General features: G+C 41.3%; 1 pseudogene; it reads right to left on the reverse strand.

Annotated features, from left to right (window-relative positions):
* Positions 1-22,237, reverse strand: part of LOC124103872 (extracellular sulfatase Sulf-1-like) — a 46,714-nt pseudogene extending 24,477 nt beyond the window's left edge.
* Positions 22,238-22,557: the final 320 nt, after the last annotated feature.

Here is a 22,557-nt window from a genome sequence, read left to right on the forward strand (position 1 = left end):
AATCTGTCCATTTAAGTGAAAGGGGATATTTTAAACAATGAGTGAAAACTGATGGTTCTAAAAAAAAAAATCAGTAGATTTTATTTTTTGGTGTAGCAGGTTCACAGAAAATTTGAGAGGAATGTCAGAGTGTTCCCATATTTCCCCATGGATGTACAACCTCCCCCAGTACTGACATCCCACAACAGGTTTATTTGTTAGAAATGATGAACCTACTTTGATACACTGGCACTATTTTGATGGTACACTCTACGGGTTTGGACCATATATAATGGCATCTATCTGCCATTATATTTTCATACACAGTAGTGTCATTGACCTAAAAATCCTGTGTTCTCATGAGAATGATAATAATAAAAATCCTATGCTCTCCTCACTCAATCCTGACATGTTTTTACAGAAGAAAAGAGGACATCTTAGAAATGGATGATTGAGAATGATTTCATTGTTATATGATTTTTTTTCATTGAAAGCAGTTGCTATGTTATTCATAATTTATATTATTTTTAGTTAAACATTTAGCTCACATCTAAATAAGTTAAAAACCATGGAACCAGAACTTTCTAATTTGTGCATAAATCATCCAAATCAATATTTTAAATAGGGTTTGAGCTTGTTTTATAAAATATACTAGTATAATACCTTTGGATTGCTTTGAAAGAATAATTGATGAATCTTAGGAGTGATGAGAATTTATAAGTGCAGTTTCAATAAAAATGACTGTTTAAGGGTTGGGGATATAGCTCAAAATTAGTAGAATGTTTGCCTCACACACATAAGGCCCTGGGTTCAATCCCCAGCAACACACACACACACACACACACACACACAAATAAATAAAATGAAATGAAATAAAATAAAAAGACTCTTTAGTTAACAGTAGTACTTTAAAAAACAAATACCCAAATTGACTCAGCATGCTAAAGATGCACATCTATTGAGTCAGCACATGTTTACAAGTTATTTTTCAAATCAAGGCAGTCACTAAGACCACATTTCCAAAATGATCTTTTGGCTCACTGCATTGTAAATAATGACATCAAAATTGAAAAAAGAACAAAAGCGTACTTAATAAGTGTAAGCCACCTATTTTGGGACCCCTAAAGGATCAACTGAAAACAATTTTAAAACTTTCTTTACTTTTGTCTATTTTAAAATTTTTATTTTATGAATTCTAATAGTGCACAGGACAAGTTAGTATGTTATAATTATAGACTGTGTGTTCATTTTAAAAACTGATAGTGGTACATAGTCAAAAATATTTAGAGACCATGATCCTTTCTCTCTAATTTTTTTTTTTTTGCTGTTACTACTGAGTACCTACTACAATGCCAAGGATTCAAGTTGGCACTGCTAATAAGATTAGCAGTGTTTAATTAATGTTTAATAAGAACATTAAAATATAAAATAGGAGGGCTGGGGTTGTGGCTCAGAGGTAGAGCGCTTACCTAGCACATGCAAGGCCCTGACTTCCCTCCTTAGCACCACATAGAGATAAATAAATAAAATAAAGATACTGTGTTCAACTACAACTAAAAAATAAATATTTTTTAAAAATATATGAAAGAGGAGATAAAATATATCAAAGCATATCACATATATTACTCTTCAAATTTTAAATTTCACTATGCACATCACATATGTACCATTTATGTAACACATACACATGGATACATTTATGTGTTTACATATGTGTACACAGGATTCTAATATAAAATGTATTTTTTTAAACTGTGTTTTTTTTTGTGAAAAAAAAAAATTCTAGCTGTTCCAGAAGATCAATACCAAGAATGTTGTCCACTGGGAAAAACACAAGTTTAGTTTAAATGAGACCTATTCTCCACTTTGCTCCTGAAAGTCAAGTGACACCAGGAGACTATCTTACTCCCTTTTACATTCCTCACATCACTAGCGGTGATACCCAATGGCAGGCACTCAAAGCTTAGTTAAATTGACTTGAACTGATTTGATTTTGGACGGGGTAGTTTGCTTGTATGCTTATTTATTTACCTAACATTTGTTCTGCATTTCCTCTGTGTCAGGGGAGACATTGTTACATAGATACGGTATCCTATCTGAGAAACTGGAAGTCCAATGGGAAGACAAATGTTTAAAATCTACAACAATGATAATGTATAATTACAAATATGATAAGTCCAATGGAGACACAGTAGAGTGCTGCAGTCTGGCTGGGCACAAAATCACGAGCCACTCAAGCAGGAACAAACTTTATTTCCAAAACTCCCGCCAATGCCACTCCACTCACACTCCCTGGGAATTCTCGGGCGCACCACCCATGCGGTGTTCTCTTGGGACACACTACACCAACAGGAAATCCCTCCTCCGGAATTCCCTCCTACCGCACTTTCCCAACCAATGGGAACTCTTTGGGAGTCCCGCTAGAGCTCCAAAGTAGCAGGCCGAGGCGGACAGCAGGGGTCTAATATCCAATTGAATGCAGATCTTAACATAATCATATCATCTCAATGGCTTGCTGGCGTCACCTTTCAACCAAAAATGCCATGTCATTCCTACTGGCTATGGCTCTCAGCAGTAGAGCTCACTTCAGAGTGTGCAGCTGTTCTTCAGTATCCATGTGGGACTGATTCCAGATTCCTACAAGGATACCAAAATCTTCAGATGCTCAAATCCCTAACAGAAAATGAATGAGTATTTGCATACACATAGTGCACATCCTGGGGTATACTTTAAATCACTAGATTACTTGGAATACCTAATACAACTGTGTAAGTAGTTGTTATATTCTGTTGTTCAGAAAATAACAACGACAACAAAAAAACAGGTCTGTGCCTGTTCATACAGATAACATTTTTTCTGAATATATTCTAAGTGTGGTTAGTTAAATCTGTGGGTGCAGAACCCATGGATAAGGGGGGGCTAGGTGTGTGATAGAGGATTAACCTGGTCTGAGGCACAGGGACTATGAGAAGAGACTTTGCAATTGAGGTCTGAAAAGACGAGTCGATGTTTGACAGGCATAGAACTTTGGGTGGGCATCAGGACAAGAGTCTTCTAGGAAGAGAGAACATGTGCAAAGGCTCTGTGGTGGGAGAGGGCTCCGGATGCCTGAGGAAGAGAGAAGTAGGCCAGGGTGGGAGGGAGAAAATGGTTTCAGAGTAGGACTAAACTGGAGCGTGCAAGGCTTCATGGGATATGTTAAGGATTTTGCTTTTTAGTCTAAGAAAAAAAAAGAGGATGTTATTAGGAGATCATTCTGACTCTGTGCGAAATGGATTGGTGAGAGCAATTGGGAGATCAAATAGGAGGCCTGGCAGGGGTGCAGGTGAGGAAATAGAGGTTTGGGCAGGGTGCCTCAGCTCAGGCAAGAAAGCACAGAGAGGTACAAGGACCTGCTTCCGGCAGGAGCCAACTCTAGCTCCCTGTTTTGAATGTCCCCTCTTTTGAGGGGCTTCCAACCTGGAATGCACCAAGTTCGTCACTTCCTCAGAACCCCTGCTCCTGTGTTCCCTCTGTGGGATGTGGCTCCCTTCCATTTGGGTGACTTTTCTCCACTCTTTAGGTTTCAGCTCCAGTGTCACCCCACTGCTGCAGCTTGGATCTGGGATGTTTCCCAAAGGCTCAAGGATTAAAGGCTCCTTCCCCAGACGGGTATTATTAGGAGGTGGTGAAACTTTAAGAGTGGGGGCAGCTGGGAGGTCTTTCATCACTGGGGGCATTGAAACCCTTGAAGGGGACTGGGACCCTGGCCCCTTCCTTTTTCTCTCTTTGCTTCCTGGCTGCAGTAAGGCAAGCAGCTTCTTCTACCATGTGCTCCCACTATGACGACTTGTCTTTCCATAGGTCCCAAACCACAGAGGCCAGCTAAGGACTGAAACCACCCAAAGTGTGATTCAAAATAAACCTTTCCTTTTTAAAAGTTGATTATCTCAGGAATTTTGTCATAGCAATGAAAAGCTGACCAACATACCCATCGTCCCCACCCTGAGTCCCCTTAACATTTTTGATCAGTTCCCCATATCACATGATTACAACTTGTAATTAGTTTATTTATTTCATTTACTTTCTTTGCTCTCCCTCTCCCCCATTAGAATGTGTTAAGAAGGTACAGAACAAGGTGTCCTTTTCGTTATTGTATTGTTGATATGTAGCTCAGAGCCGGGCAGAGAACAGACCCTCAGCAATCTGAATAACCCTCAGAGAGTCCCCAGCTCCATTTTAGGAATTCTATCTAAGATAAATGCAATAACTTTAAGAGTCACCTGGTCTTGATGTGAATGTGAATGTAAATGCAAACATGTAAATGCAATTCGAGAAACATCAAAACAAAATGATAAAACAAAAATCCTGCTGCCTAGGACTTCAACCTTCTCAAGGATGGTCTGTGGATTCCTTGAGATTTCCAAATCCCAGTTTGAGAAACAGGCCCCACTGGACTCCAGAGATCTCAATCGGAAGATGGGAGCTTTTATCTACTCCATGGGCTGGCAAGTCTTCAATTGGGAGAACATACCACAAAATTCTTAAGGTATCATTTCTACATGTCCTAGGTAAATATTGTCCATAGATCATTAAAGAAAATAAAAACGTTAATTTAAAAAGTGCACGATAATTCTGTATCCTAAGGAATCAATGCAAAGCCAAATAATTTTATGGAGTCTTTACTATTCTACAAGAAGGATGCTGACACTGAAGTAGAATGAGATGAAGTGGGTATTGACCCAGAGTTTAAGGCATCCTCACTGCTCTTTTATTTTCCTATATTCCACTTGCAGTATGCATGTGAAATAAAGTAGAAACAAAATTTTGGGGGGTGAAATTGTCCCTGCATTCATTGTTATTTACTTATAGAGCAGGCTTACGGGTAGTAACTCTGCCAGGTGCTGGCTACTCTGTGAAACATCATCAGGAAGAAGAACCCTGAGAGAAGCTTGATATTAAAAGAAAACCACTGGGGGCATGTATGAATATGTAAAACAAATCCCACCACTATGTGAAACTATAATGCATCAGGTCAAAAATGCCAAAAATTTTTCTAAAGAAAAAAATCTGGGTTTTTTTTTGGAAAAATAATTCAAGTATAAAATATAATGTGATGCTTTCCTCTTGAATCTCCCTGGATTCTTGGAACTGTGCTGCTGACTAAGTTACTATGACTAAGTAGCTAGGGTATGGGTCATACCATTTCTCTGCAGGGTGGCAGGAAGCGGCATTTAGAAGGAGTAACTTACAGTTCCAGAACGGGGCCGTCTGCCAGTGGTTGTTGTCGTGGGTGAAGCAGGTGAGGCCAGGTAGGCTGCATTCCTCCTGCTTCCTCTGGCATTACTTCTCCTTCCTCTCCTTCTTCCTCCCACGATTCTCCTTGAAAAGTTGCAGTTTGCTGTCAACTTCTTGAGCAGCCTCCCTGTTCCAATAGAAGGGATTTTTTTTAAAATGATGAAAAGGTACTTTCTTGATGAAAACTAGGATTGTTGTTGTGAGTCTTGCACCAAGATTTAGACACATACAATAATAGATGGCCTTTACTTTTTACAGAGAACTTCAAAATATAATCAGCAATAGTGAGGGCAAACTCAGTAAGTGACAACGGGCTCAGAACTTATTAAACCTTAATAGCATCAACACTTTTTTTCTTATTTACATGTAAGATCAATTGAGATAAATGTCAAGTTAAATCAATGGATCCTGCTAGCTACACCCTTTGGACAAGGGGCTTAAATTTCTGGTAGCTCAGTACCAATAGAGTCAATGATTAGTTGAACCAGATGGCTTGCATTAGACAGTTTTAAAAATAGGTTTGGAAAGCTGATTAAAAAAAAAAAACTTTATTATCTTGTTTTATTTATTTGGTACCAGGATTGAACCCAGGGGTGCTTAACTACTGAACCACATCTCCAGCCTTCTTCTTCTTCTTCTTCTTTTTTTTTTTCCTAGAGACAGGTCTCACTGAGTTGCTTAGGGCCTCTGAAGCCTAAGAGGCTGGCTTTGAACTTGCGAATCTCCTGCCTCAGCCTCCTGAGCCACTGGATTACAAGTGTACACCACCATGCCCAGCTATTTATTGCTTTTCCCACACAAGGATTAAACTTCATTGCAGTTCAAATGCTAAATCATTTTTATGTGCAAATTCTGGATTATTTAAAAATATCCATATATTTCTTTGCAGTTTCAGAATTCAACGCTATAACAGGCTGCTCTTTAGAACACACTGACATAATTAAGAGGGTCTGTAACTCTTAACCACTTTCCACAGATGGCAGTGTATGCAGAAAAACCCATTCCTGGTCTCCTACGAGTAGCAGAGTGTGCAGCAGGGTTACAGGGGAATCTCTGCATGGCTGTCCGTCAAAGGATTTCAGAAGCCTTGCGTGGTCCCTTGGTGAGGCTTGAACTATGTGTCAAGGATCTACGTGGATCTATCTCTGCCAAAATAGCACCACTTGAGACCTCAGGAACCCTTGCTACTTTTCAAGGGACCAGTGGACGGTTCTCAACTCCCAGCAAACATGGAAAAAGGAGTCACTTACTTGAAGGGGTGAAGATGGCTCTTCAATTTCTCTTGTCTTTTTACATCTTTTTCTTTATTATAATAGCTGCAGGCCAGAGGGTTACAAAATGAGTCTTCATAACCTTGCATTTGATCAAAGAGTTCATTTTTTTTTTAAAAAAAGAAGCAACATAGTCGGCAGGCAGTTACTCTGTTGTCACTATTGTGGCTTATTAGGACTTTTTAAAAAAAATTTTGCTTAAAATTCATGGCATACTTGACTTAAATAGGTGAGGTCATAATACTATATGTTAATGCATTCATATGAAGCTTGGTGTTGGGAAAAGAGAAATGAGCTTCGTGCTTACCACTCTAGCTGTGTAAAAATGGGTACAGAAAGCAGACTGAGGGATGGGTACATGCTCACCTCTGCTTACTGCAGCTACATTCCTCAGGCTTTATTCTCTTTAGTGTCCCCTCACTTCTCTCAAATTCCTAATTTTATCTTGCAGAACTTCAATCTGGAAAACATGTATTCAAATCATTACATTTTAACATCCAGATCTTTCTTTCTGCTCCCACTCTTTCTCTCCTTTTTTTTTTTTTTTTTGTTGGTACCAGGGTTTGAACTCAGGGGTGCTTAACCACTGAGCCATATCCCCTGCCCTTTTTATTTTTTGTTTAGAGACAGGATCTTGCTAAGTTGCTGAAGCTGGCTTTGAACTTATTATCTTCCCACTTTAGCCTCTCGGGCTGCTGGGATTGTAGACGTGTCAACCGTGCCTGGCAACCTCAGGATTTTCTTTATAAAATACCTTTTCTTTTCACCCTGTTTATTGTGTTCCTTAGTTATAACTATTCAAGATGGCAATTAATTTAAAAACAAACAAGGCATAGAATACATCTATCTCTGTATTCTAGCTGAAGTGTATTGGATAAACATTAACAGGTGCTGCTTTTACAACTGAATCCTTTTGTTGAACAGATGTGTCGGGGGTTTTTAGTCCTCGTTTTCTCCTGACCTGCAGGAGAGATAGGGAGAACGCGCCCTGGCCAGGAGGAGACAAGAAAGGAGAGGGCCTACTGACTGCAGGCACCCAGCCCTCCCTCCCTGGAGGACAATCAGACGTGTCAGGGAGACCAGTCAAGGCTGGAGCTCGTTTATTGAGGAAGCACACACAACTAATATAAGGCACAGGAGCCAATTAGGATAAAGGTCAGCAGGGTGAGGAGAGTTCATGTGTACACCCATTCTACAGGAATTAAGGGGAGACACGAGCTGTCCACGAGGGCGGAAGTGTTCTAGAGGTGGTCCGATTTTTTCATCATAACCCACAGTAATGCCTTCTGGCTGATCGCCAGGCTCCATCTTAGCCAAGTGCGGCCCCAAGACCAGGAAGTGAGCATCAGTCTGCAAGTTAGGTTTCCTTTTCTCCATCATAGGTTTCTATTCCTCTGATGTGACGTGCCCTACACAGATGGTCAAAATATCATTGAGCCAATCACATTCTCTTCTCACACCCTGTTTTGTGTTTAGCAGGACTATCACTAAACCACAGGAGAATGATAAATACTTTGACCAATTTTCTATTCTCCATGGAATTTTTTAAAAAGGTGATGCATACAGTGGTTATGTCCCATCCTGCCAGATTCTGGCAAACTGAATCTGTATATATTTTATTTACTTTTCTGGTAAGGGGATAGAACTCAGGGGTGCTTGACCACTGAGCTATATCTCCAGATCTTCTTATAAATTTTTACATTTTGAGATAGTCTCTTTACATTGCCTAGGCTAGCCTTGAACTGGCAATATTCCTGCCTCAGCCTCCTGAGTTGCTGAGATTACAGGTGTGCACCACCATGCATGGTCTGGACTTGGAATAACCTTACAAGGACATCATGCTGACCTCTTTATCAATGTATGCCTTACGATCCTTCCAGGCTTTGGCTGACTGATACAGTTCTCTCTCACAATGGATTGTATCATTTGGAAGAATAAAACACCTGCAAAATCCAATAACAATAACCAAAATAAAGACATGAGAAATAAGTTCATATTCCATTATTAAAAAACACAAGGGATAGATAGCAAAGAGGACTTATTATCCTTAAAACCCTTCACTAATAGGTAGAAGAAGTGAGATTGGAGCTGATCCCTAGACATGGGTAAATGAGAATGTGTCCCCGGCTACTGCTCCAGCAAAGGAAAGTGTCACCTCTCTGTCACTGAGATCATCCTTGAGATCACCTGGGGAGGCAGCTTGCATTATGAACCCATGAATTGTTTCCACCCTAAATTCAAGCTTTGAAAGCCTGAGCAAATACACATAGAAAAGTAAAGGAGGTATCCACAACCATAATGCAGAAGGCTTATTTGAAGAAATGCAGAATAAAAATGGGAATAACCATTCTGTTTCATTCATTTGGCTAAAAAGAGCTTGTCTTAAGTACTCTATCAAGTCTTCTTTCCCTCCTTAGTACTGGGGACCCCTTGTTCCTCCATTAACTTTGAAGCAAAGAAAAAGTGTTAGGGAGAGAGAGAAAGTAGGTGGGATATGGGTCAATTTCTGCTCTCAGAGAAACAAACCCTGGCCTAAATCTCTTAGCATGTAATTCTAACAACTAGGAGTGCCTGGAGACCAGTCCCAGAGATAAAAACTGTGGCAGAACTCACAATACTCCATGTTCCCAAAGTGATGACATTAGGAAAAAAAACAAATGTCTTGCTAATAATGTCAGAAAGAAAAAATTTCTTTATCAAGAAAGTAAGTTGATCTGGGGAGGAACCAAAGACCACGTGAGTCCTTGAAAGCCACAGGGGAGTCATTTCGCTTGCCTGTCTGCTAGACTTCGAGGATTTCTCTGCTCTCGAGATCTGAGTCAGGTCAGGCATTTTCTGCAACTTACACCCATCCCCAAATGACACCAGTTTTCTAGAGCTTCTTTGTGACCCCTGTGTTTCGTTTCTGAGGCTGTGACTTTACAATGCTCTAAGGGACAGTGACCATGGATGTGGAAGAGCCTCTACCAGCTCCTATAACCATTTCCATCTGCTTCTTGCTGTCTACTAAAGGGTAAGTGCTTAGGGGCAGGAACCCCAAGCCTGCTAAGTCAAGATGTGACAGAATCGCCCTGACTGGATTCCCAGTTGATTAGCATTAATGAGAAATTAAACACAAAGCACACCCCTTGTGGCTTCCTTAACCCCCAGGTGTCCTGGAGGCCAGGCCTTGGCCCGCCTCTCCAAAGCCAAGTTGATACTACCTTTTACAAAGTGCTAGCGGTGATGATCTGGGGCAGGGGGACACTTTGATCTCAAACCTAGAGAACACCAAAACCTTCTTACTTGCATGTCACGCGGCAGTGGTTGGTAGGTGCATGGCTTTGCTACTGTCTGCCAGCAGCTCATCCCCGTTGCCACCACCGGTAGCCTGGCGACCTCCCAACCCCCTGTGGCCTTCTTCGTGACGCTTGGCAATGCTCCTTGGCTGCAACACTTGCAATTCTTCCTCTTCCAGATTTATGTCATATATTTCTCCTTCAAATTCAACAGACAAGGAGCCTGTCTGCCGGGTATGGACAAATTGGGGCTTGTACTCTGCGATTGAGGGAAATGAGGTTAATATGGATGATCTGATGCAGTTTAGGCAGGAAGAAAATGATCACCGGCACTGTGAGGGCCTTGGAGAGGGTCAAGGAGTACAGGCTGCTCTGCTCTGGGGCATCGCGGGGCTCTGGGATTCACCTCGGGAAGTGGGGCTCTGTCCTGGCAGTGCCACCTCATGGGTCATCTCATGGGAGTCTCAACAACTTAGCAGGGTGGGAATGTGCTTAGGAGTGCTCTGTGGGTTTTTCCAAGGACAAAGGCCATGTCCCTTCCTTGGACAGGCTTTGCTCTGAGATAGAGGCTGGTTTTTCATTCCCCCCTCAGTTGTGGGCCTATTTGGGCAGGCTCTACATCTTGGTAAACAGTAATCCTCAGGGGACAGTCTTCAACTTCCCAGACTTACTTAAAATTGGCCTCCTAGATCCAACCTGACTCGATTTACCTATCTACACTGCCTATCCATTTTTGGCTTTGTTCCCCCCCTAATTTTAGAAACTTTATTGCTGTGTGGAGAAGGGGCGACGACTCGTTCTGGCTGCTTCAGAGCTGAAAAAGGGGTGTTGAACATGAGGGGGCTTGAAGACGTGGGGGGCGACGTGGGGGATGTGAGTTCCCTTTTAGAAGTCAGTTCCATTTGAAGTCTGGTTGGGGAAAAACAGGCTGTCATCTGGGGATGGGTGCTTCTATGAGAGAAACAAACCATGAGTACTGAATAAGTGTTGCAGCAGCTGGAACATGTCACTGTACAGAAGTTCCCTCACCAGGCTTTAACATTTCCAGTCACCAGGACTGTAAACATGACATTTAACTTTTAGGGTTACAGATGTTCTTCCCCTTAAGACACAGTTTAATAATTTAATGTCATCTGATCTTGCAAAATCCTTTTACTAGTATGACCTGTGTCTAATAGAGAAATCTTTAATTCTGTTACTTAGGGCTGGATAACCATACTAGCAAACACTAAGCCTACCTGTGTAGGTTAGGAATATCTGTAGGCCTCAAACTAAAAACTACTCTGGCAGTTAGTTATCAGGCATTTTTGTCTGAGAATCTCTTTTGCAGCCTCTAGTTTACTTATTTTTGGAAGTTACATTTAACTATTATTATTATTTAAAGTGTCCAGGAATAGCTGTGTTTTGGCTTTGACTGTCTTTGCTAAGTGTTTAAAATGAAGCAAGTCAAACTGACTTTTGTTTCTATATATCGTTAACAGTCAGCTGAGTTTCCTTGGGAGTCCTCGGGGAACTTACAGCAGCTTCTCAGTTCCACTAGTACCATTTGTACTAGGATGGGTCCAGGCCTTGCTTGACCATGTGGCTTCCCTTGGAAGCATCAGGGATGTCTCCCTTTTTTTGATGACCCTCCTCTTCACAGCAAATGCACTGATTGGCTTTCTGTCCTCCACTGGTCTCATTAATCTCCCTGATCGGGAGGTTATGTGGCCCAGAGTTGCAAAGCTCTTTGGAGAATTCCCCTATTCCCTGATTCAGACTGACTCAGAGGGCAAGAGCCAAATATTGGTTTTCTTGGCCCTTTAATTTAACTTTAATTTTAAAACTTAATCTTAAACATCCAGCAAATAAGTTTCAACAGCCTTATATTAAGAGTACTGGGCTTTAATGTCTATCTCTCTATCCTGTAGGTGATAACTCATTATAACTCATTATCTTAAATTAACTCAGGTTGTGTGTTCTTAAATCAGTACCTCTGTAAAACATTAACAGGCAATCTTAAATCATTTATAAGAAAACTACAAAATAAAATTATCAAGAGTAAAAACATTTAGTTCATATAATAGCTACCTTGAATTTTGGTGGAGTATATCCCCTGTTTGAGATCCTGGCAATCGTGACAAAAACCAACTTTTGGACACAACTTTAAATGTACTGAAATCTAGCCTACTTCTTTCATAGTCACTTTCACATGTAGTGGGATGGGACATATAGCCTTATCTCAGGTAAGGCAGGGCTCTTCATAAATCTTAAGTACTGTAGTTCTGAGACTGATCTTTGCTTTTTAAACATTATTTTACAAAGCCTACATAAATTGTTGCTCAAGTTCACATGAATATTAGCTAACACAATCTAATATCACATCTAAAACATGAATTAAAGAAAGGCTTAAAGATTTTAACATTTTGTAGAAAAGTAGCAAAGTATTTTTGTGTTTTACAATAAAACCTTCACACAGATTAGGCTCTCATTAACTTAAAAATACATTTAAATTGTATCTCAGTGTAAAAAGTAACATAGAACTTTACGTATCTTATTGATAGCAAGTCCAGTTATAGAACACAAATGATATAAATAAATCTCCAACATGTTTTTCTTTTAAGCCTAAAATTACCATACAACTTTAGAACACCAGCTTGATATAATGCTCTTTTGTAGCTTCTACCTTACAGACTTGTATACCTGGAAGATATGAACACATTAATGGCACCACAATTACATTGATGTTTTTATATTAACCAAATTTAGCTTTTAAACAAATAACATTACAATATTGAAAAATAACAGCTGTTGTTTATAACCATAGTTGTATAATTTTAATTTTTTTAAGATTACTTGCTCAAAAACTTACACATATAACCAACTTACACAAACCTTTTTTATCACTTACTTAAACCCTCTTAAATTACTTCACATAGACTCTCTTATCCAGAAACACATTTTCCCTCTATTAAATCCATATCTAGAACCTTCTAGTTTCTCTTTTCCATCTGTTAACCTCCTTCTGTTCACATTTTGAAACAATACTTCTAAATTTTTGAATTTAGGCAGATTATTTCATAGACATCAACATTTTATTAGGTTTTTTTTTGAGCACCTAGAAAAACTTATAAGCTTAATTTTAAAGACATCTTTACTTTTATCTGTTTACCCAATTTAAATTGAACCATTTGAATCACGTGAATCAAAGATATTTGGATCCATTTTTTTAAATTTTTCATGAGCGCTCCTCATATATCTGCCAACTGTCATATAATTGCATGATATATGGACATATACATACAGACATACAGACATACAACACATAACACAAGTGTGCACACATACACAAGGCCTTGTAGCTGTTTTTTCAGGTGAAATCTCTGTTGCAATGTTTAAAAACTCCACAGTTGATCAAAAATAGAACTGATCAGAAAACATTAACTTGTCTGTAGGATCAAAATCATGAGCTCAAAAAAAAATACAGAATCTAAGAAAAAGCAAGAGTCCTAAAAAAGATGACCGGCCAGTAATTAGTAAATATCATACAATTTACTTTTTGATTTGGTCTAGTTTGAGTTCAGGTAAAAAGATACTTTTACTTTTTTTTTTTCCCTTGGGCCTCAGATCTGTCTCCTGAGCTCCAGGCTTCTTCTATTTGCATATCAACTTAAGTCCTGGCTGAGGTCTGGAAGGAACTGGGAAAACTGGAATTCTGAGCAGAAACCTTATGCCTAAGGCATTTTAACTATAAGTCACAATTTTCAGGTTTGGATGTTGAAAATTATGATACAAGTTTAAGATGCAATTCTCAAAATTTTATATCTTTATATCTTTCTACACTAGAAAAACTTGCTCACACAAAACTGAAAATAGGATCTTTCTTGATAATATAAAAGCCACCATCAGAAGAAGTTCCTTCAGGATCATTAAGCTACTTTCTTTGTTCTGAAGTTCCTAAAGTAGTATTAAGTTACATTAAATCACCTGAAAAAATTTTAAAAGAGAACCACACACTACCATGTATATCCAAAATTAAGCTTTGAAAATTCCCAAGACTGTTGCTAATTAATGTCATTTCAATAAGCCAGACCAACGTTTTAATTTAACACTTTTTTTTTCCTGAATCTTACACACTGAGGGGAACAGATATCATATCATAATTTATTATCCTTGCCCAAGTTAATGTACTAGTATACCTAGTGAAATCTTTTCAGGCTACCCAGTTCAAAAATTGATAAAAAAAAAAATAAAAATAAATGATTGGGAGTTACTTGCCAACTTGGAAGTAGAGTTCTTTAATTTTCCATCCTAAGTATTTAAATTTTCTAGCATGAACTGTCTGAAATCACAAACTAAACAATTACTTAAACCCAACTTTTAACTGCAAGATTGTGCAATGCTTTAGAAACCCATTCAAATACCAGATTGTTACAATAAAAAAATCATCTTTTAGATACACATCAGCCAAGATCATCCCCAAGAAACAATCTATAATATCAACACATTCTGCATTCATTGTCCCTTTTTTTAAGTAGACAGAGGTGGAGTAATCCTTAAAGTGCAGGTAAGGAAGAGGGAGTTCCCCAAAGCAAAATGGCTTTGGCAGCTGCTGGGAGTCCCTTAGTCCCACCTTTTACTTACAGGATTAGTTCCTCTGGTTTGGTCTGACCCCAGGCACCAGGCATTTTCCACATCTCCTAACTTTTCCGTAGTCAGCTCCCCAAAAGTTCACCCTCTGCTTGCAGTTGTTTCGAGTGCTAGGCTTCCCCAAGAAGGCAGAGTGGGGACTCCTCTAAAATCCCCTCTGGGGTGCCAAAATTTATGACTGAAAGTTCGGTTCCCATCCCCAAAGCCAATTAATGCCAATTTAATAATGAGGACAGGGTTTTGAGAAAAGTTAAAGTGAGATATCAAAGTTCTTAGATCCCCAGCAGGCATTTCCCTCTGCAGTGGGTGCACTCAAGCCAACTATGGGAAGAAAAGAAAACACTGCTTCCCTAATCTCACTTAACAAAGGGGAGTAAAGTTTATCAAAGTTCTTTAAAACACAACTAAAAGGGGTGTAAAAGGTGAGAACAGAAAAGCTGGCGGTTCTATTGACTTTTGGTCCCTTACAGGAGAAGCATACTAGGGAAAATTTAGGCTAAAATTTAGCTAAAGTTACCTCCACACATCTAAGGCAGATTGGAACTTGGGACTCTGCATTGGTCCAAAGTAAAACAATGCCATCACACTTAACAGAGACACAGACAAAGACACACAAAGACATAGATTCCCTTTTCAGATTGTCAAAAAAAAAAAACAAAAAACAAAAAATGAAAGTGGGTGCTGGCCCCAAGCCAACTGGGGTCTTCCCTTCAGACAAACGGATTTGGGGAGCATCCCCTTCAGATTGGATCTGACAACCCCAGATTGGGAGATTAGTTACACAAACACTGAAAGTAACGACACAGACAATAAAGACAGACAGTAAACGTTCAACACGAGTTTGAGACAGAGACCAGAACTGAGTAGCCGGCAAAACCTGATGGGCTGGCAAACCGAATCCAAAACAGAATACAACTGAGTCGAGGAAACTACGGTTCCTCGATTTCCCGAGTCCTCTGGAGCGTCCCCCAGGAACATGGCCTGTGGCTCTGTGACACGTCTGTCAGCCACCGCCGGAGAGAGCTCACGCTCTTCACCGACAGCCACTTTGCCAAGCCCTAACCTGAAACCTGAAACCAGAAAGAGGCGCCTTACTTATCCCGAGAGGAGCCCATTGGGGTCTTTCGTCCGCTGCTGCCGGATCTCACTGGGGGCCTCCAGATGTAAAGGTCAGGCGAACGTCGGAGGAAAAGACCACCAAGAGACTGTCTCATGCAACAGCAAAGGGTTTATTGGGGGTCCAGCATGCTGGGGCTCCAAGCCTACCTCGAAGAGGTAAAGAGCAAAGAGCCCCGAGAACAGCTTGAGCAGACCTTACATACATTCTTTGAAAAGGGCAGGGACTTCACATACAGCATAACAAATCACCTCACACTGCGGGAAAATCAAACAACAACTCTAAAACATGATTAGCACATCCACTGGCGGGAACAAGTTAGGTAGGGGTGATTGGTCAGTACAAAAGGGGTATTCGTTTGAACTGATTGGTTTAAGCCAAGAGGAGTGTATGTGCTGAACTACATGGTTTCCCAATATGTTATCAGCCACCATAAACTACTGGGAGGGTCATCTGGCATCCCAGGTATTTCCCTGTCTCATGCTGATTGGTGGCTGCTAGGGGGCTGCTATGGATCCCCACCTAGTCTGACTGATTCAGGGACACCTGGCATAGCAGATCTCTGTTATTTGTAGACAAACAACTTTGCAGGGTGGGAATGTGCTTAGGAGTGCTCTGTGGGTTTTTCCAAGGACAAAAGCCATGTCCCTTCCTTGGACAGGCTTTGCTCTGAGATAGAGGCTGGTTTTTCAACTCCGTTCTCAGCTCTACTTCTTTCATTGTAGGAAAATACAGATGATGATGAAAACAATGGAAATCAGAACTAGCCCAATGACACTCGAGCCAAAAACTGATATATGAATCCTCAGCATCAGACTAAACAGTCTTGGAAGAAACACGTGAAAGCCCTTCCTTCACCAAGACACAGGCACAGCTGTCAGGGCTGTTTTTCACCAGACCCCTCTTGCTCTGGAAAAACAAACCTGGCTGCTTTGTTCTCTGCCCCTGAATTTCTAACACCAGACAGGAAAGGTGCCGCAGTCTGGCTGGGCACAAATAACCCAGCCGCCACAAAGCACTTGTATGTTCAAACAGGAAACTTTATTGCCCGAACTCCACCAACACTCCACACACACTCCCTGGGAACTCTCTCTCCTCCCCCGGGGCTGCACACGCACTTACTCTCAGAACCGAGAGAACTCAATGGGAACTCCAAAGTAGCGGGCACCCGAGGCAGCAAGAGCCGCCCTATTACCGGACAGTAAAGGTCTGATATACAATTGAATACACAGCTTAACATAACCATCATCATCTCAATGGCTCACTGGAGTCACCTCTCAACCACTCCCTTCTGGCAAAAATGCCATGCGTCATCCCTCAGCTGTGGCCCTCAACAGAAAGGGTGGCTCATGAGACAGAAATGGATTTAATCAGAGTCCATCCCAGGTGCTGGCAAACTTGCCAGGTTTCCTATCATCTTTTCTTACTACAAACCCTGCACACCCAGAAGCCTGTGGGATGCTGCTAGGAGAAGTGGGTACACATGGGAACTTGCCCTGGGTTTCTACTTGGAGCCACTTATCAAGCCTGCTGCAGATGCTATAGGTTCATTTCTAAATAAGTATGACACTGCTTCAGGGCTCAATGTCCCCAGAACTTCCTGAGTAACTGGTTGAAAAAGTAGCCCTTCACCCCCCCCACCCCCCACCCCCGTGAGGGAGGTAATTTCATGGGATTCTCTACATTTAAAGACAACCCGGGCATGGTGGATGTTAGGTGCAGGGCAGGCTGAACTAAGCTGTCTGCAGGGCAGGCTGAACAAAAGTTAGCTGCAGGATAGCCTGGGCACTCAACCCCCCTCTGTCTGGTCCTTTATCACCTGTTTGTGTCAAGTCTGAACACTCAACCCCACTCAAGGCTGAACACTCAACCCCCACCCATCTGGTGTAATGGAAACCCACATCTGACCCCTGCCCTATCTGACTGAAGGCAGAAGATGACACCCTTAGCAACTACTGTATGATCCAATCATTGTATGCCAACAAGGCAGCTTGCAGACCCAGAGACCCCATTAGATTTTGGCTATAAAAACTTCCTCCTGCCAGGACCCTCTCTCTTGCTTTTGCTCTCTCTTGCTCTCTCTCTTTCTCCTCTTTTGCACTGCTGCAATAAAGATCTCTTGGTCACTCTGAGTGTTGTGGTCACTTTTCTTTCATCTGGTGCCGAAACCCCAGAAGAAGGTGAAAACCCACTTTAGGGTCCCTTTTCCTCAGAAGTGCCACTCACCCGATGACCTGAACCCATTTTCTCGACTGCCAGAACTGCATCCACAACCGGCCTTCAGTTGGTGAGTTTCCCCTTCCTGGAGCCCTAAACCCGATGGTGGTGTCAGGAGGATTTGACTGTTGATTGTCTGGCAAACTTCTATGCTCACCTGCAAGGAGTAAAACACCTGACCACAGCCTTCAAGTCCACGGTGACAGGGACTCCTTCCTAGGGCAGATTTGACTCTTGGGTTCAAAGTTATTTCCCTTCCCTTTCCCCAGCATAGGCTTTGTAGGTCAAAGAACTGTAACCTCTGGGAACACATAACAGAGAACCAAACATCACACCCCACCCAGACCTTCACGGTTTCGGTGGATCTCATAAATCCTAGTCCTCTCACCTTTAAGACTCGGCCAGCCACTAGAGATATGCTTATCCTCCCCTTCCTCTCTCTTTTCCTTCCTCTCTCTCTTTCCTCGTTCTGGCCCTGGGAGTCAAGGAGGGTTCCCGAAAAGCCTTGGCCAAGGTCTCCCACGGCTCCGGCCCCATCCAGGATGGAAGCCTCGACTGTCAGGATTCAGTGACGACCAATCTCTGTAGCTTGAACCTGCCACTAGGCACTCCTGATGTTTGGCTCTATCAGGGATGCCCCTTTTGCCAATAAATCAGTTTCTTCCCCCTCCCTTATACTACAGTTGCGTCTCCTTCCTTCTCCCTTATACTATCTTTGCATCCCCTTCCCTCTCCCTTATACTATGTTTACTACATGGGTAATGCATCCTCTCTGCCAGTTGACTCTCCCTTACAATGCCTCTTAGATAACCTCAAAACCCTCTCTTTGACACCAGACATCAAACCCAAAAAATTGATCAAATATAGCACCCAGAATTGGCCCACTTATCCCCTAGACAACCAAAGCAAATGGAGCCCTTTGGGTCTCTGAATCCCTCCATTCTAAGGAATCTCTACAACTACTGTGAGCATTCGAAAAAATGGGTAAACATCCCTTATGTCCAAGCTTTCTTCTCGCTTGTGCTCTCTGCACCTCTTGTATACCTCTACAAATTCTTCTAGCTTGCAAACCAACCCCCCCCAACCACTGATCCTCAATCTTCTCCTCCTCCAGACTCATCACTACTTTTGACCCTGCTGATGATCCTCCACTCTATCACCCAGCTCGAATAGGTCTTCACCCTCAACCTTCTGCCCCAGCTCCTCCACCATCACCCCCGCCTCAACAACCTGCTATCTCCCCCCCAATTACTAGATCAAAAACCCAAACCACCACCCTTCCTCAAACCATTGCCCCCTTGCTGAGGTAGCAGGTACTGAAGTTACCCCTCCACCCATTCACCCCTCTCTTCTCCTGTCAGTGCCCATACCCAGTTCCACCAGGCCCTCTTACCAGCTAATCCAAAGCTCAAACTAGCTGAGGAGAGCCCTTGAACCCCTATCCAAGATCTGATGAATATGGCCTTTAAAGTTTCTTTGTCATCACTGAAAACAGGTTACTAAGAATTTAAAGTTGGGGCTGAGGTTGTGGCTCAGCGGTAGAACACATGCCTAGCACATGTGAGGCTCTAGGTTGGATCCTCAGCACCACATAAAAATAAGTAAAAAAAAAAATAAAGGTATTGAGTTAATTACAACTAAAAAATATTTAAAAAAAAAAAAGAATTTAAAGTCCCTTACAGGCTTTTTGGGATATTCACGTCCATCTTCCCCTCTGCTCTACCTGTTCTGCTGCTCAAGTTTTCCTTACTAGGGAAAATCCCAAACCCCTTTCCCATTATTCTTTTACATCTCCTTCCTCATTCTCAGATCCACCGGAGCTGCTCTCAGCCTGCATTCCCATCTTCCCCCTCCCTACCCGGCCCACAGAAAAGTCTTAACTGACCTTCTCCAGAAGTCTTCACCATGGCTGATTTTAGGACTGTCAGCAAAGAGTCTCTACAGAAAAGTTTAATGTAGATAAACTTCCTCTTTTCATGTTGCCCTGTTTTACTTGGCCACTGGCTGGGAAAAAATCAGCACTCCAGGTGCTGGACACCCCCTTATTAGTTTTTCACAAAAATATGTAAACAAGGCCTCTGGCCTTGAGCTGGAACTTCACAGTGATGGCTACATTTCTAAGATAAGGAAGTTACCAACTGGGCTCCACGGTAACAGCTGGCAGGGAGAGGAAAGAAAGGGGAAAAAGAAGCTCTCCCCTTCTCAGGTGTCCTTGAAGGGTTAACTTGCCCAGAACAGAGAGAAAAAAAAAACCCTGCTTTTTGTGAACTTCTGCAGACTGTGAACTTCTGAGCCACTCCCCTTATATGCTGGGTGCAAAATTCTGAAACTACCTAAACTTGGGGTTCAGGGGATTAATTGATTACAGCAGAAGCTGTGCCTTCTGAATCTGGCTGCAACCAAATAAAACTGTTTCCCTATCTTTGGTGCTATCTTAGGTGCCTTGCCTTGTCTGTCCCCACAACAGTATAATTCTATATACTTAAACACCATTTATGTTTTCATGAAATGATAAGCAGATGTAATTAATTGTATACTGCAAATAACAAAATATCTCTTATTAAAATGGAATAATTTGCCTAAATTCAGAAATTTGCAAGGATTGTTTCAAAATATGAATAAAGAAGGGATTAACAGATGGGAAAGAGAAATTAGAAAGTTCTAGGTATGGATTTAATAGAAGGGAAAAAATGTGTTTCTGGATAAGAAAGTCTATATGATTAAGTAAAAAAGAGGGTTTAAGTAAGTGATAAAGAAGGTCTGTGTAAGTTGGTTATATATGTAAGTTTTTTTGAACAAGTAATCTTGAAGGAATTAAGGATTATACAACTATGGTTAGACAACAACTGTTATTATGCAATATTGTAATATGTTATTTCTTTAAGAGCTAAACTTGATTAATATAAAAACATCAATGTAATTGTGGTACTATTACTCTTCTTTGTATATTAAATGTGTTCATATTTTCCAGGTATATAAGTCATTAGGATAGAAGCTTTAAAAAAAAACATTATATCAAGCTGATGTTCTCCAAAAGGTTGCATGGTAATTTTAGGCTTATAAAAATAACATATTGGGAGATTTATTTATATCATTTAATGTTCTATAACTGGATCTGTTATCAATAAGATTAATATAAAGTTCTATACACTAGAGTACAATTTAAATGTAATATCATATTGTGTTAGCTAATATTCATGTAACCTCAAATAACAATATATGTAAACTTTATAAAATAATATTTAAGAAACAAAGATCAACTTCAATACTAGAACACTTTGCCTAAGATTTATAAAGATCCCTGCCCTACCTGAGATAAGCCTCTGCCTCCCATCTTTCTACATGTCAGAATGACTCCAAAGTAGGCCAGACTTCAGCTAAAGCCCAGTACTCTTATTTTAAGACTGGTGAGACAGACTTGCTAGACGTTTAAGATCAAGACTTAAAATTAAACTTAAATTTAAATGGTCAAGAAAACCAATATTTGGTTCTTATCCTCTGAGTCTAGGGAACAGGGAACTTCTCTAAAGAGCTTTGCAACTCTGGGCCACATAACCTCCCGATCAGGGAGATTAATGAGACCATTGGAGAATAAAAAGCCAACCAGTGCACTTGCTGTGAATAGGAGGGTCACTGGAGAAAGGAGACATCCCTGATGCTTCCAAGGTCAAGCAAGACCTGGACCCACCTAGTGCAAATAGCACTATCAGAACTAAGAAGCTACTCTCAAGTTCCTCTGCAAGTGACCCCTATGGGAACTCAGCTGACTCTTAACAATAGAAACAAAGTCAATTTTGACCAGCTTAATCTTGAACACCTAACAAAAACAGTCAACCAAAATACAGTCATTACTGGGAGTAATGAAGGACAAGAACATCTAGAAAAGAAGAGACAGCAACTAGGCCAACAGTATCCATGGGGAATGTTCAGTCAAGTATGGCCTTGGCTCCCCCCCTCCCCCGCAGGACCCCTATTAGTCCTTTTTATGGTTCTTCTAATAGGACCATGTCTGTTAAATTGCCTACAGAAGTTCCTGAAAGATCAGATACACAGATTCACCAACCAGTCAGTCAATCAACCACTTCTTTAAGACTACCAGCCTCTGATGCTCAAGACGGAGACTTATGACTCATGACCAACTCCTCTGGCTCTAGAGATTCTGCCCCCATCTAAAACCCCAATTAACCCATTTTCCAGTTTTTACAACCCCTCTTTCACTTCCTAGGAATGAGAACTACTCTCCAGCAAGTCCTCAATGCTCGTTCTGTCTGCTCTACTCTATCCCCACAAGGAAGCATCAAACCTAAACTCCCCACACATCAGATGAGGAGCCACCAGCCAGGCAAAGACTTGTAGATCAACTTCACTCACATGCCTAGGCACAAAAAGCTTCACTACCTATTTACTTTGGTTGATACTTTTTCAGGTTTCCCTACATCCAGGGAAATTGCTGACACCATCGCCTCCATCCTCGTTGAGGAGATCATTCCCAGGTTCGAACTTCCTGCCTCCATCCAGTCAGAAATGGTTCAGCCTTCACTTCTCAGGTTGTTCAACTAGTCTCCAAAGGCCTCAACATCACTTGGAGGCTCCACATCCCCTACCAACCCTAATCCTCGGGTAAGATTAAGAGGCCTAACAGCATTTTCAAGGATCATCTCACTAAACTTGCTATAGAACTTAGGCTCTCCTGGCCCAATCTCCTGCTGTTGGCCCTCACCTGAATTTAGGAAGCCCCTAGAGCTACCTCAGGCCTTAGCCCCTTTGAGCAACTCTATGGGTGCCCTTT

The sequence above is a fragment of the Marmota monax genome, unplaced genomic scaffold, assembly GCF_021218885.2.
Source record: "Marmota monax isolate L192 unplaced genomic scaffold, Marmota_monax_Labrador192_F-V1.1 WCK01_AAM20220418_F8-fsc00063, whole genome shotgun sequence".
In the NCBI taxonomy this organism is placed as follows: Eukaryota; Metazoa; Chordata; class Mammalia; order Rodentia; family Sciuridae; genus Marmota; species Marmota monax.